A 14,880-nucleotide genomic window follows, 5' to 3' on the forward strand; every position below is an offset into this window, starting at 1 on the left:
CAACTCCGGCTCTGTTTTGACTTCTACCCAGTTGCTGCTTTCAGCTATCTCTCAAGTGGAGTTCCTCTCAAGAGTTGAGCTGCAGTCAAGTGACACTGTCAGCTGCTGTGCACCCTCTGCTTCCAGCTTTATTTCTGCCAGACAGGCAGTTAAATGTGCCCAGTGTGCTTCCTGTTCTTTCATGGCTTTATCCCTAAAAACTTGGTATTTCAGGGCATTTTCTTGTAGTTGTCTCTAGCCTCCCCTGAGGCTCTCATACAGAACTTGCATTTCTTCTTCAATCATGTTTTCTCCAGAGCAGAGTAGCTGGCTTTCTTCTGCTCTAATGTTGAACAGGCTGGCTTTCTGCTGGAGGGCCATGCCCTGCTCACGCACACACACAGAGCCAACTTTGGCAGCTTAACTTCTGTAGGGAGCACACCCTGTTGAAACACAGTCTCTCTGCAATACTGTTCCCTTTTTTTCCCACAGGCAAAGGGGAAAGAATGAAAATCCTGTCTCACCAGCTTCTAATTGACTCACTTTGATTCCCTAACTTTCTTGGGTAAGTGGAACTCATCTCCTACTTGCAAACAAACTTGTTAAAGCTGTTCTGGTTTTCCTTAAGCTCCAAGACATAGCTATCTGAATGAAGGAAAAGTTTTAAACTGCTTTGGCTTTTGTGCTTTTTCCTGCACCATGGTCCTTTTAAAGTCCTCTGCTTTGCCTTCAAACTGTTTCTTTGACAGGCACACCATACAGCAAAAAGAAAAAAATAGTCTCTTCTCTTCTTTCTTTTCCTCCCCTTGGAGACTTGGATTTTCTCTGTGCCTTGCATAGAGAAAAATGCCTGAACTGTCACCATATATGTGGGATAGCTGAGCAAATTTTCAGACTGGAAAAACAATTCACACTGACTCAACCTCTCTTTTTGCAATTTTAACTTTATTATAGTATCAAACCACATACGTTTTAATAGCCTGGCCTACCTCACAGCAGGGTACTCACACCTTGGATACCTTAGGGCTGTGTACAGGAGCTCCTCCTGGAGACTCTGGGGCCTCCTGAACCCAGCTGGACTTAAATCTTTATTCCCCTCCCAGCAGGGTCCCTCCCATAGAGCTCTCTCTCTCCCTGCAGGATTTAAGGCGGACCAGGCATCAAGTCTGGTCCCGTATGGGTTAAGAAGGGTTTTAAGGCCACCCCTTCACACCACGTGAAAATGTAATAGGTATAGAAACACAGCAGAACTTAACTCTATGCTCTAACCCTCCCCCCATTCCATCCCCCCTCCCTCCCACCCCTTGTTGGGAAGGCAGAAAAAAAAAAAAAAAAAGAAACAAATGACAATTTCGAGATATGAAACATTCAACAGTCCATCAAGTTTAGGATGGAACCACGAGCTCTGTGAGGCAGTGACACTATGTATGGCATCCAAATGTTCATTATTCTGTTCCTCTGTGTGGGAGAGTAGCTTCTGCTCGAAACTTGTTCTATGGTGAGAAGATTATGAATACTATTGCACCATTGTGTGAAAGATGGGGGCATCTGTTCGTTGCCACATCCGAAGGATAGAAGTGATTGCTAATAAAAAATAATTAAAACTATAATAAATTATAAAAATAAATTTATTTATTATTTATTTATTAAAGGCTTTTATATACTGACTTTCTTGATACAAATCAAATCAACTCTGTTTACATCGAACTAGGCACTAACTATAACCAACCAATCAACAAAAAACAATTTGAAGGAGTATAAAGTTACATTATAACAAGGATGCCTTAACTGGGAGTAGGAAACAAGAAAGGGGGAACGAAGATAAAGTACAATATACAAGAGAGTATGTGAGGGAGGCAAGGAGCCGTCCTCATGATAACTTGTAACATGAATTTAGCATTTATTTATTTATTTACATAATTGCTGGAACAATTCTAAGTCAGGCTGTTGACTTAGAATTGTTATAATTGTTATAATTCTAAGTCAGGCTGTTGACTTAGAATTGTTATAAAAAATAATACATAATAAATTATATTATTATTTAAAAGGACTGAAATCATTTGGCTGAGTAGAAACTCATCAATAGTTAAACCACCTGCTCTTAACCTTGGTAATTTTCATCCTTCAAATGAAGTACAGGATTTAGGACTTCTGTACTTTATTGCAAAATCTAATCTTGTCAAACCTAGACTACTGTAACTCCTTACTACTAGGTCTTCCAGCATGTCACCTAAAACCACTACCACTATTACAAAATGCTGCAGCAAGGCTCTTATTAGGATCTAGGAAATATGATCACATTACACCCTCGCTTATGTCACTGCATTGGCTACAATCCAGAATCTAGTATAAAGTATTAATGATAATATTCAACATCATTCATTCCAATAACACCGGCTTGTTAGGAGTGACACTACAATCATACAATCCACAGAGAACACTAAGATCTCAAAATAAAGGACTATTAACTATTCCCACAATTCGGAGCACACATCTGACACAAATAAGAGATCTCTTTCCATAGCAGGTCCAAAGCTTTGGACCTCTCTGCCTGAGACATTACGTATTTTACCAGCTAGAAAGAGATTTAAATGTGAGCTAAAAACATGACTATTCAAAAACACATATAAACTAACTTAAAATCGTTATAATATACTGAGCCACAAAGACAAGGATAAAAGATAATAATTGAATCATGAAGAATAAATCAAATGAGAGAATGTAAGATTCTCAGAACAACCCTCTGATTAAGATGTGAAAACTATGATTTCGTTTTAATTTTCCAAACCTGTTACCTTAAATAAAAGATCAATTATTAATACATACTAGATAATTTTACTTGATAAATATTAATGCAAGTCTCTGTAACCAATCATTATTTGTTTGTTTGTTGAGTAATAACTTTGAATGTCACTTTGCAAACCGTTGAGATCTATACATGGAACAATGGTATATAAAATGTCTAAATAAATAAATAATTAATAGAAAAAACTTTATTAATCCAAAATCTGTGTTTCATGTCTTCAAAGAAATTCGTTTATGAAAATATGCCAAACAATGCAAGGGGATATGAAGCCCCAAAATCTTGCCTGTGTGGGTAAAAGCTTGTTTCCAAAAAGAGCAAACAGAGTCACAGTACCACAAAGAATGTCCCAGATGAGCCATTTCTTTAGTACACTTGATGCATAAATCAGAGTCGGTGAACACTGCCAGATATGCCTGGTGTTGGGAAATGTAAAATCTATAAAGGAGTTTATAACGGACTTCCCTCATTTGGACATTACATGCGATTTTGCAAACTGATGTAAAAGTCGTAGTAAAAGATGTAAGCGAAAATTGGGTCTTCATTTCTTGTTGCCATTTATTCCTGCTATTGTCCATGGTCCACATTTTGTACGCATTTTCCAAATCTGCCATATCAAACCAGTCCTGGAGAAATTGCCAGTTCGAGTGAAGAATGTTTTGTGCATTTAAAGGATGCATGTAATGCCAGGCTTCATAGTACAAAAAGAGATCCTTAGATGTTAAACCAAACTGTTGGCATAGGTCAGGAAAAGACACAATAGATTCCTCTTCATCAAATAATTGATGCATGAAAATTAACCCCTTGAATTCCCATGGTAGAAAGTGTTTCCTTCCCATGCCCAGAATACCCCCCCCCCCATTTCCCTGAATAGGTAGAAAAGGGGACAACTGAGGGTTTAAGAGAGACCTGGATCTTAGCCACCTTCATGCTTTAGAAAAAGGAATAACAAATAAGGAAGATTTAACATACTGGGAGATAAAGGAGGAAGGAGCATGAAGTATGTATCTAAAAGATAAAGGGGACACCCGATCTGCTTCCAGATCTACATCTGTGTAATAGCTAGTATTCATAAACCAATCCCCAGCATGTCGTAGATTAATTGCATGGTTATATATTCTCAAATCTGGCAACCCAGACCTTCTTTGCTAAAAGGCTTCATAAGAACATTCAGAGTCATTCTTGTCCTTCCATAGAAAACGGTAAGTCGTCCTATGAAGCCTCCTAAGAGTGAGGCCCGTAAGGGATAATGGAAGAACACGTAAAACATAGAGCCATTTTGGGAGAATTGTCATTTTTGATAATTGAATCCTTCCCAATAACGACAAAGGGAAATGCATCCAGCTAATCACAGACCTGTCAGTATTTTCTTGCAGCCTTGAGATATTAGTGTGATAAAGGGTGGAAACATCTCTGGGAAGCCATATTCCCAAATATTTGATTTTATCCATGGCCCATTGTAATAGAAAAGAACCCTCCCAATGACTGGCATTCCAGTCACCGATTGGTAGTGCTTCAGGCTTGTCCAAATTTAACCTAAACCCTTCCAAAGGCGCATATGCTTCGATTTCTTGAAGAAACACTTGTAAGGATCCGACAGGGTCTAAGACATGAATGAGCAGGTCATCAATAAAGGCTGCTAATTTGAAAGTGGTATTTTCAAATTGTATTCCATGGATATCCACAGACGAGCCCAAGATCCTCGAAGGAGGATTCAGAGAGAGTACAAAAAGTAATGGGGATAACGGGCATCCCTGTCGAGTTCCCCTAGTTAGAACAAATTCCTTGGAAAATTCCCTATTGACTAGAACTGTATAAGGAGGCTGTATAAGGAGTAGTGAGAAAAAAAATAAATTGTCCCTCAAACCCATATACTCTAAGGGGTAAATTTTTAAAGGCCCACACGAGTATCCATGTGCGCGCAGTTCCCGGCATGCGCACATGGACGTGCCGATTTTATAACATGCACTTCCAATTAAGGAGCGGACTAGGAGGGAACTTCCCTATCCCCCTATATGACTTTCCTCCCTTTTCCCCTCTCCTCCCTGACCCCTAAACCTGCCCTACCTACCTTAATTTGTTTTTGTTTTTAAACTTAGGTGAAGTAAGTTTTGCGTGCCGGCTGGCTGACGGCACATGCTTCACTGGGACAACACAAAATGGCGCCTTCCCAGCTGGCCTCTGCCCTCACCCAGCCCCTTTTTACAGGCCTGGCACTTCCGCACATACCGGGAGCTATGTATGTGGCTGCTCTGAAAATGCGCTCTGTGTGTGCGCGGCCCAGCCACACATGTAACTCCCAGGATTTGTGCGCCCTGACCTTTAAAAATTTACCCTTAAGGGGTTTGAAAAGAAATATCTAATTCACCCGATCGAATGCTTTTTCAGTGTCAAAGCTGCATAACAGAGATTTCAAGTGATTCCTATGAGAAAAATCCACAGAGGCCAGCACCCATCTAACATTTAATATGGCTTGTCCACCTTTAACAAATCCCACCTGCATTGGAAAAATTAACTGAGAGAGAAATTGAGACAGACGGTCTACCATGATGTTTGCTAGAAGTTTTATATCATAATTCAATAGTGAAATAGGTCGAAATGAACTAGGCAATGATGAGTCATGACCCGGTTTGGTAATAACCAATATTTTTGCTTTAATGGCAGACCAACCTGTAAAAGAAGGATCTGAAAGATTCTCAGAAAGCTTTCCTATAGGCAAACAAACTTGATGTAATAGTATTTTATAAACTTTATTAGGCAGGCCATCTGGACCAGGGGATTTATATAAAGCAGAAGATTTGATCACCGTCAGCATCTGACAGTCAAGGGAGAGTTATCCTAGCTAAATAATCCTGCACTGAATGTTTCTCACAAGGCTCAGCTCAATATAGATCATGATAATATTGATAAATATCACCAATTTCCTTAGAGGAATGTTTTAATTGACCAGAATTAATCTTTTAAGGCTAAAATGTGCTTTTTCCCATTCCATGTCTTTAAAATACTGGCTATTAATTTTCTTGTCTTGTTGCCATAAAGGAAACATTTGTTTGTAATAGAGCAAGCTCTTTTTTGTTTTCTGATGTAATAGTTCATTCAGTGAGTTCTGGGTTGCAAAAAATTATGTTCGACTTTGTGCCGAAGGATGCTGGCAATATCTGCTTGTTGGATGTCAATTGCTTCTCTAAATGTAAGATTTTGTTAGCAACCTCTCTCTTCCATTTAGCAACATAAGCTATGGTTTCCCCCCTTAGCACTGCTTTAGCCGAATTCCAGTAGAGGGTGGGATTATCCTGGTGGGCTTGATTAAAATACTTATATTCCTTCCACTTATTCTATAAATATTCATGAAATTTACCATCACAATATAAGTGAAAGGGGCGTTTCCATCTCTGATTGGTATTTGGTGAAGATAGACCCTCAATGTCCAGCCACATTGGGGTGTGATCAGAAATCTCAACCACCCTTGAAAAATATTCCCTACTCACCAGTAAATAATCTATACATGGTTTTGAATCAAGCACCTTGGAAACGTGTATAATCCTTCTCTAGAGGATGCATGGTCCTCCAAACATCCAATAGTCTGAATGAGTACACAGATAAGGCATACTGCGAGTTTGATCAGATCATGAAGTGGGACGGGCTGGTTGCCTAATCATATCGCTATCAAAGACTGTGGTAAAATCCCCACCAAGAAAAACTGGCAAATGAGAATATGAGATAAGAATATCTAGTACTTTGTTAAAAAAGGACTGCGAGTATGTGTTTGGTGTATAAATATTATCTAAAAGGAGCTGCTTACCAAAAATATCTATTACCAAAATAAATATCTGATTTCCAGATCTATGATACATTTTTTTTTTTTACAATTATTGATTAAAACTTATAGAATAATATGGCAACCCCTGTTATGGCTGCTGGCCGCAGCACCCCACAACCGGTGCCTGCCACTTACCGGCGCGGGCTTACCGCTCCGGGTTTGCTGGCTGCGATGGGCAGCCGTCCCTGGCATCGCTCCTCTCAGCCGATCCAGCCGCCGCAGGGCTAGGCCGCATCTCTGGCCTGCCTGCCCTTCCTGTGCTGGCTCCTTCCTCGCAGGGCCTCCCTAGAGCTACACGTGCGGCCCTTCTCTACATTTAAAGGGACCATGACAGAAAATTGTTGCGGTCCCTCCCTCGGGCCCCTCCTGGCTTTGCTCCATTTAAGGCAAGGTCTCCCCTCAGACCTTACCTTGGTTTCTTGACTCATGGTCCGTGTTTCCTGTTCCTCCTCAGAGGATCACTCCTGGACTCTGTGCATTCCTTGACTCTTCTGGCTTCTGACCCTTCGCCTGGAACCGACTCAGAGTATTGTTGCCTGCCCTGACCTTTCGCCTGGAACTCAACTACGAAGATTGCCGCTTGTCCCGACCTTCCGCCTGGAACTGACTCAGAGTATCGCCACCTGCCCTGACCTTTCGCCTGGAACTCGACTTTGAAGATTGCTGCCTGGTCCGACCGAATGCTGGGAGTTCGCTCTTGGGTCCTGACCCTTGTGGGGCCTTCCGCTGTTGGGCCCAGGTCCGCTTCGGCCCTCACTCTTCACTTCAGACTGTCGCCCACTTCTGGTCCCAGATCGAGGAATTCCTTCGAGCTCTTCAACCGCATTCAGAGACCCCACATAAGTCCAGCCGGCCCCAGCACCCAAGGGCTCAACCCAAGGGGAAAGTGGGCTGGTAGTGGTGAAACTCCTGCGGGGTCTCTGCTTCATCCCAGCCTCGCTTTCCGACGGCGGGGACCTGTGGAGGTTTCTCCACAGGTGGCGCCAACTCCACCTTGGACAAGGGATCCACCTTTCAGAATCGCAACAACCCCTGCTTTCCGCTGAGTGGAAGAAGCAGAAAAATCCTCACCCACCCATTGTTTTTTTCAGTTTAAGATGCTCTACTTCAGACCCGTTTGTCTTCTGGATCATGGCTATGTCTGCATGGGATCTGCATATCACTCGCAATATTTTGTGCATTTGGTTACTGAACCTATGCCACAAACATTCCAAGTCAGGCATCTGAGAGAGCCTGTCACCGTAATAGGGGACTAAAAGAAAATCCAGATATGTATTTACATTTCTTACTTTGACGATAGATCCCTCAGCCTAGACCCATCCTCCTCAAAAAAGAAGAGATGCATTCAATGGTAGCAAGTCTTAAAATTAGACCCTCCCAATACACAGGAAAAGAAGATATGTCTATAATTAGAGTTACAGCAAGTAAAACCATAAAGAGCTCTTACTGTCATCTGTATTAAAACCTTCCCAACAGAACCCAAAATAAATATCCCAAACATTTTAGATAATGGATAAAAGAGAAGAAAACCTTGTAAGCCATCTGTCAACCAAAACAGAGGATAAACCATTCAGTCAGTTGGGCGTATACAGAGACAAATGTCCCTCTCTTTGTCACAACTGCAGCCAAGTAATCCTGAAAGATGAGCACTTTTGCTCCATCAAACTGTATTCCCCCTAGGCACCGATATGCTCTTAGACTCTCAATCTTGTGTGCAAAGTTTAGAATCGGTGCTTGGAAGCAGTATTGTTCCCAGTGCTCAGGGGGCCCAAACGATGTGCTCTTTCAATAAGCAGTGCGCCATGTTTGTCATCTAAATTCAGGGCCTGCACAAACCAGTTCTCTAGGCGAATGCCTAATGAAATTTCTGGTATAGATTCTGGTAAGCCCTCTATTCTCAGATTGTTTTCAATATCGTCTGTTTTTGGGTTTTTTTAAGTATATTTATTTGAATTTTTTCATACACCATAAACAATCCAAAATACAACCTTGAAATCTCTAACAAATAAAACTCCCCCCACCCCACCCTCTTTAATGTTTCCAAGTGTTAACAAGTGCAAATAAAAGATTTTGTATCCATCGGGAGATGGTACTGGTATCGCCTCAAGGTGTCTTGTCCATGATAGTAACTTCCAAATATTCATTTGGGTTCTTGAGTGTACCCTCTGAACTTATGCAAGGGTCTCTGCAGGTGCCAATGCTAGGAGTAAGATAAGCTGTAAAAGCTGCCCATGTCAGCGAGGTTTGTACAGATTTCTTTGGCAGAGTCGGGGTAAGAATAGCATGTTCCATGGAGCACAAACGCACCATAGCTCGTGACTGGGGCTGCTAGAGTTAAGCCGATGTTTCAGAATGATCTGTTTGCCCACCAAGCCAGCTTTAAGTAGAAATAGGTTTTCTGGGAGGGATACCTGTGAGTAAGATGAATCAACAACCCCGAAAAGCCAAAGATTTGGGTCGGGGACCAACTTCTTTTTCAGAAGGGTGGAACAGGTACGGCACACCTTCCTCCAAAAATGGGAAATGTGCACACAATCCCAAAAACAATGGAAAAAAGTGCTCTCGGGATTTGCACATTTAGGGCATTGGGGGGATGGTGAAAACTTCATCTGATAGGCCCGAAGGGGGGTGATATAACTTTGCCAAAGAAATTTGTATTGTGTTTCTTGCAAAAGGACATTTTCTGAAATAACAGGCAAATCTTTAAAACATTTATGAAATTCTGCAAAGGACAATGCAAAAAGATCCCATTTCGTCCAGCTATTGTACAGAGGGGTCAGGAATTGGGAGTCGGACAAGCCCAGCACTGCTTTATAATAGTAAGATACAGTAGTTTTGCCCTGTTTACCCACTTGCACTATGTCTCTCAGTTTTTGAATTTCTGGAGTCCCTACTAGAGAAGATTTCATGGACTTTATAAAATGAGTAACTTGAAGGTATGCGTATAAGTCCGATGCTGGTAGGGTATAATTGTGTTGCAGTGTAGAAAAAGGAAGTATATGCCCCGTTGTATCTTCCTGCAAGTCATATATGTAGGTCAGCCCCAATTGCTGCCAGCATGAAAATACACCACTCTCTCTACCAGGGGAAAATAAATCATGACCTGTAATTGTAAGGAGCGGGGTTAAGGGATTTGGAACATGTCCCATCTTACATAACAAACGCCAGGCCTTCCTACATGTGCATAATAATTCCTGTGATTTTATATGAGAAGGAACCAGCTGTGAGGGGAGTTGTAACGAGTTAAGGGATACTACCCCATACCATTCTAGTAAATATGGATATGGAGTTACTGAAGACAGGGCGAATAACCAGTCTCTGATATGTAGAATACTACAGGCTAAATTGTAAAACATTAAATTTGGACATCCCAAACCCCCATTTTCCTTCGGACTTTGCAAAACATGGAGAGGTAATTGAGCTCGTTTTCCTAGCCAAAACAACGAGCGTAGTGCCTGTTTGAGTTTTTGGTGATCTCCTTTAGAGATCCAGAGTGGGGCCATTTGGAGAATATATAACCGCTTAGGTACCAAGACCATCTTAAAAAGCTGTACTCTTCCTGTCAGTGATAGGGGAAGGGGTGTCCATCGTCGGAGGGTGTCTAAAGTAGAATTTAGTAAAGGTTGTACATTCGCCGTGTAAAGTTCATCCACCTTTGTTGGGATATTGAGGCCCAAATATTTTAAAGTGCCTCGCGTCCACCTAAGGGGAAAACTACCCCCCCAATAAGGTTTTAGGTTACCAGTAACATCTAGAGCCTCTGATTTATCACAATTTATCCAAAGGCCTGCGAAAAGGCCAAACTGATTTAGAATTTCAAGTACCGCCGGAAGCGATAGTTGGGGTTGGGTGAGGAATACCAAAAGGTCATCTGCAAAAGCCGCTATTTTAAATATATGGTGGGGACCTCCAAAACCCTTTACCATTCGACATTCATCAATTTTTCGGAGGAGGGGGTCTAGAGATAATAAGTATAGTAATGGAGAGAGGGGCATCCCTGCCTCACTCCTCTCTGAATTTGCACCGCTCCCGATAGACAGCCATTCACTAAAATTCGGGATACAGGATCATTATATAAAAGGGAAATATAATGTAAAAAGTGCCCCCGAATGCCAAAACATTGTAAGATTAAAAAAGATACCGTCAGTCTACCCTATCAAAGGCCTTTTATGAGTCAAAACCAATAATGAGTGCTGGGATGTTTTGATGTTGACAAATATCCATAGCAGTAAGCAGCTTGGTAATATTTTTGTTTGGTTTTCGATTTTTGACAAAACCTGCTTGGTGTGGTGAAACTAAGCTTGGGAGTAAAACATTTAGGGGCGGATTTTAAAAGCCCTGCTCGCGTAAATCCACCCGGATTTATGCGAGCAGGGCCTTGCACGCCGGCGCGCCTATTTTCCATAGGCCGCCGGCGCGCACAGAGCCCCGGGACGCGCGTAGGTCCCAGGGTTTTTCGAAGGGGGCGTGTCGGGGGTGGGACCGGGGGCGTGGTGCCAGCCCGGGGGCGTGGTCCAGGCCTCCGGACTAGCCCCCGGGTTGGAAGACGGCGCGCCAGCAGTCTGCTGGTGCGCGTAGATTTACGTCTGCTTCTCGCAGGCGTAAATCTAGGGACAAAGGTAAGGGGGGGGTTTAGATAGGGCCGGGGGGGTGGGTTAGATAGAGGAAGGGAGGGGAAGGTGAGGGGAGGGCGAAAGGAAGTTCCCTCCGAGGCCGCTCCGATTTCGGAGCGGCCTCGGAGGGAACGGAGGCAGCCTGAACGGCTCGGCATGCGCAGGCTGCCCAAAATCAGCAGCCTTACGCGCGTCGATCCAGGAATTTAGAGGATACGCGCGGCTATATGCGTATCTTATAAAATCCAGTGTACTTTTGTTTGCGCCTGCTGCGCAAACAAAAGTACGCGATCGCGCTTTTTAAAAAAATCTACCCCTTAGTCTGTCTGCCAGGGCCTTAGTCAAAATCTTAAAATCGCAATTTAGCAGGGAAATGGGCCGGTATGCCGAAGGGCAGGTAGGATCCCTCCCAGGTTTAGGAAGAACAATAATATGGGCTTCCGTAAAAGAGGTGGGAAAACTGTTTTGCATAAGTCCTTCTTTAAAATAATTTGTTAATGGGGTCGAGACATAAGGTGAGAGAATTTTGTAAAACTCATAGGAAAACCCATCTAGACCTGGGGACTTACCTGGGTGAGACACAGCTATGATTTGTGATATTTCATAGGTCTGTAGTGGTCTATTCAGAAAAACAAGTTGGGAAGCCGAGAGTGTAGGGAGGGGAGCTCTCAAAGAAAAGCTTCCTCCTCCCGCTCTCCACCTAAGACGTCCGCTGTGTATAGTGTGCTATAGAAATGCCTTAAAACTTTGCTGATTTCAGTGACATTTGATGTAATCTTTCCCAGGGGAGTTTTAAAGTTGGGAACAAATGATTTTTGCCGTCGGGGCTTTGTTAAATTTGCCAGCAATCGGCCGGATTTGTTACCAAATTAAAAAAAAGATTGTTGGCCTTTCCTGATATAGAATTGTGCTCTGGTATCTAGGAGGGTATTCAAACGGCCTAGCACACTACAAAACTCTGCTCTCTTGTTATCTGTGTTCTGTTGCACTAACTTCTTTTTAGCTCTCTGAAGTAAGGTTTCTAGATGGAGGATAGACTGATTTAGCTGTTTTTTATGAGTGTGAACATAAGAAATAATTTCCCCACAAAGAACTGCTTTCACCGCTTCCCAATAAAGATGAGGGGTTTCCTCATGTTGTTTGTTATTTGTTGCGTAATCCCTCCATCTGTCTTTTATATAAATCTGAAATTGAACATCATCCTTGAGGAAAGAGGGAAATCGCCACAGTTGGGTCTGTTGTGAAGGTAGCTAAGCTCGTATATGCATGGAAATCGAGGTATGGTCTGATATAGCCAAGGTTTCAATAGTGGCAGTAGTCACTTCAAAGAAGTTTTGTGGAGAGGTCAATATGTAATCTATGCGTGATACTGTGTTATGCGCTTTTGAGATATGTGTGTAATCTCGTTCATTGGGATGGAGAGTTCTCCATACATCTAAAAGATCCAAATGTTTACAAAGATAACCTACCCTAATTGTTCTCTGACTCAAAGGTCTCAGTTGGGGAGGGCTTTTATCCATAGAAGGATCATGCACACAGTTCAGGTCCCCCACAACATACAGCATTCCCCTAGCATGAAGGTGCAGGAGGTTACATATGTTCACAAAAAACTTGTGGTTATATGCATTTGGAGCGTATACATTGCATAGAGTGATTGGTTTGTTATTCCAGGCACCTATTAAAATAAGGTAACGCCCCTCCAGGTCTGGGATAGCCCGGGAGACCCAAAACTTTGTAGACTTATTAATTAAAATTGCTTCCCCACCTTTTTGGTGTAAAGCCTCCGCAGAGAAACAGTTACCCACCCATTCCCGGTGAAGTTTTTTATTCTCAGGGGCAGTGAGATGTGTCTCTTGAATACAAGCCACATCAGCGTGTAATCTTTTAAGATGAGACAATACCTTCTTCCTTTTCACTGGGGTTCCCAGGCCGTTGACATTCCAAGAGATTAGGTTAAGCATTTAGTTGTGATATAAAGGGAGGTCACCGAGCTGCTACAAGAAAAACTGTGACAAGGGAAGGCCCCCAGCTCAGCCCTCCCCCGCCCCACCCCACTCCGGCGGTAATACCCCTGCCAGATTGTACATACGGAAGTACAAAACGCAATGGGAAATTCACTCATAACAGGACCTTGGTAGTACCAGTGGAAGAGATTATATACAGAGAAAACTGGGACAAGGAGTGAAAATACCAGAACAGTACCAAACAGTTGCACCAATTTGAGATGTAAAAGAGTCTTTGAACCAAACCCCTCCCCCCTCCCTCTACCCTACCCCCACCCCCCCCCTCCCTCCCCCCTCCCACCTCATCCACCCAATTCCATTCAAAAACCCCATATAACAAGGAGGTATGGGGATCCGGATGATGTGTCCAGGGTCCTCACTCCCCTAAAAGTTCGAACAAATAAGGTCCACCTAGTTTGACCTTCTGCTTGCTAAGGTCTCCTTCTGGGAAGTCCCCACTTGGTAGTTGCTCAGTCTAGGGCTACCGCGTAGGCCTGTCAAATTAAGATGGCCGCTATGCCCAAATCTTCCAATGTGAGAATTTATATGGATGCAGATTGTCCTGTATTTCTTTTTTTTTTTCTTTTCTTCTTTCCGCGGGTGCTCTCTGAATGTCAGGAAAAATTAAAAGGGATTCTTCCAATAAAATTGGTCTTCTAAAATGTCGCGTCCAGATCCTAGAGCTCACATAATAAAGCTGTGTCTCCACTACCGTGTAATAATAAATAAAAAATAAAAAAAAAGAATGAAACAACAAGTCTCCATGCAGTGAAAACATGAGGGGGCTTCTTACATTGTGACCCGTCAGGCATGCACATCCCCCGCGACTGCAGCCGGTTTCCAGCTGGGCTCTGGTGCAGTAGCCTCCAGTTCTCTCCGAAATGTATTTGTATAAAAAAAGTTTTGCAAAAAATCCTGGCGGCGAGGTTCATTTCCCTCTGTCCACGGTATTTAGAAAGCTTTGTGCCACTGTAGGGGTGTGAAAAAAATTATTCTTATCAGCGAGCCAAATTCGTAATTTTGCTGGAAAAAGTAGCGAAAACCGAATCCCTCGCTGATGCAGTGTGGAGCAGATTGGGGGAAAAACCACCTCCGGACCTCTGAAACCGTTGCCGAGAAATCCTGGAAAATACAAATAGCCATGGCCCTGATAAAAACAAGTCAGTTTTGGCTCGCGAGGCCTTCCAAATTTCAGCTTTGTGGGCTGAGTTCAGGATCTTAGCAATGATCAACCTCGGGCGATTTTGGTCTGGTTTCCTGGCTCCCAGTTTTCCCTGCAGGTGTGGGATTATTAGGGACTCCGGCAGCCAGCTTTCCAATACTGTACAAAGTGTTTTTTCTTCCACTCCCTCGGGAAAGCCCAAAAACCGTAAGTTGTCCCTTCTCGCTCTATTTTCAAGTTCGTCTACCTTAATTTGAAGATCTTTTATTTTTGTGTCCCGGTCGGCCATTTTGCCCTCGTTTTGGGTTGCCTCATCTTCTAAAAGAGAGATCCTATTTTCGATGTGGTCTATGCGAGGCAGCATGTCTGTTAAAGTTTCTTTCACTTCTCCCAGTTGGAAGGTGATATATTGTAGCTTTTCATCTAATGCTTCTCGAATCGCCTCCTTTATTTCCCCAATTGAAAGTGCTGGGGGGGGAGGGGGAGTGCTCACCATCTCT

At 42.9% G+C, this 14,880-nt stretch overlaps 1 long non-coding RNA gene across 1 annotated transcript in view; it reads left to right on the forward strand.

Annotated features, from left to right (window-relative positions):
* Window positions 1–14,880, forward strand: part of LOC115099513 — a 99,106-nt gene that overhangs the window by 69,508 nt on the left and 14,718 nt on the right. The window contains exon 3 of the long non-coding RNA XR_003858813.1: window positions 472–544. This is a non-coding gene — a long non-coding RNA (uncharacterized LOC115099513). The remainder of the gene's footprint in view (window positions 1–471; window positions 545–14,880) is intronic.

This window comes from Rhinatrema bivittatum, chromosome 9 (genome assembly GCF_901001135.1).
Source record: "Rhinatrema bivittatum chromosome 9, aRhiBiv1.1, whole genome shotgun sequence".
In the NCBI taxonomy this organism is placed as follows: domain Eukaryota; kingdom Metazoa; phylum Chordata; class Amphibia; order Gymnophiona; family Rhinatrematidae; genus Rhinatrema; species Rhinatrema bivittatum.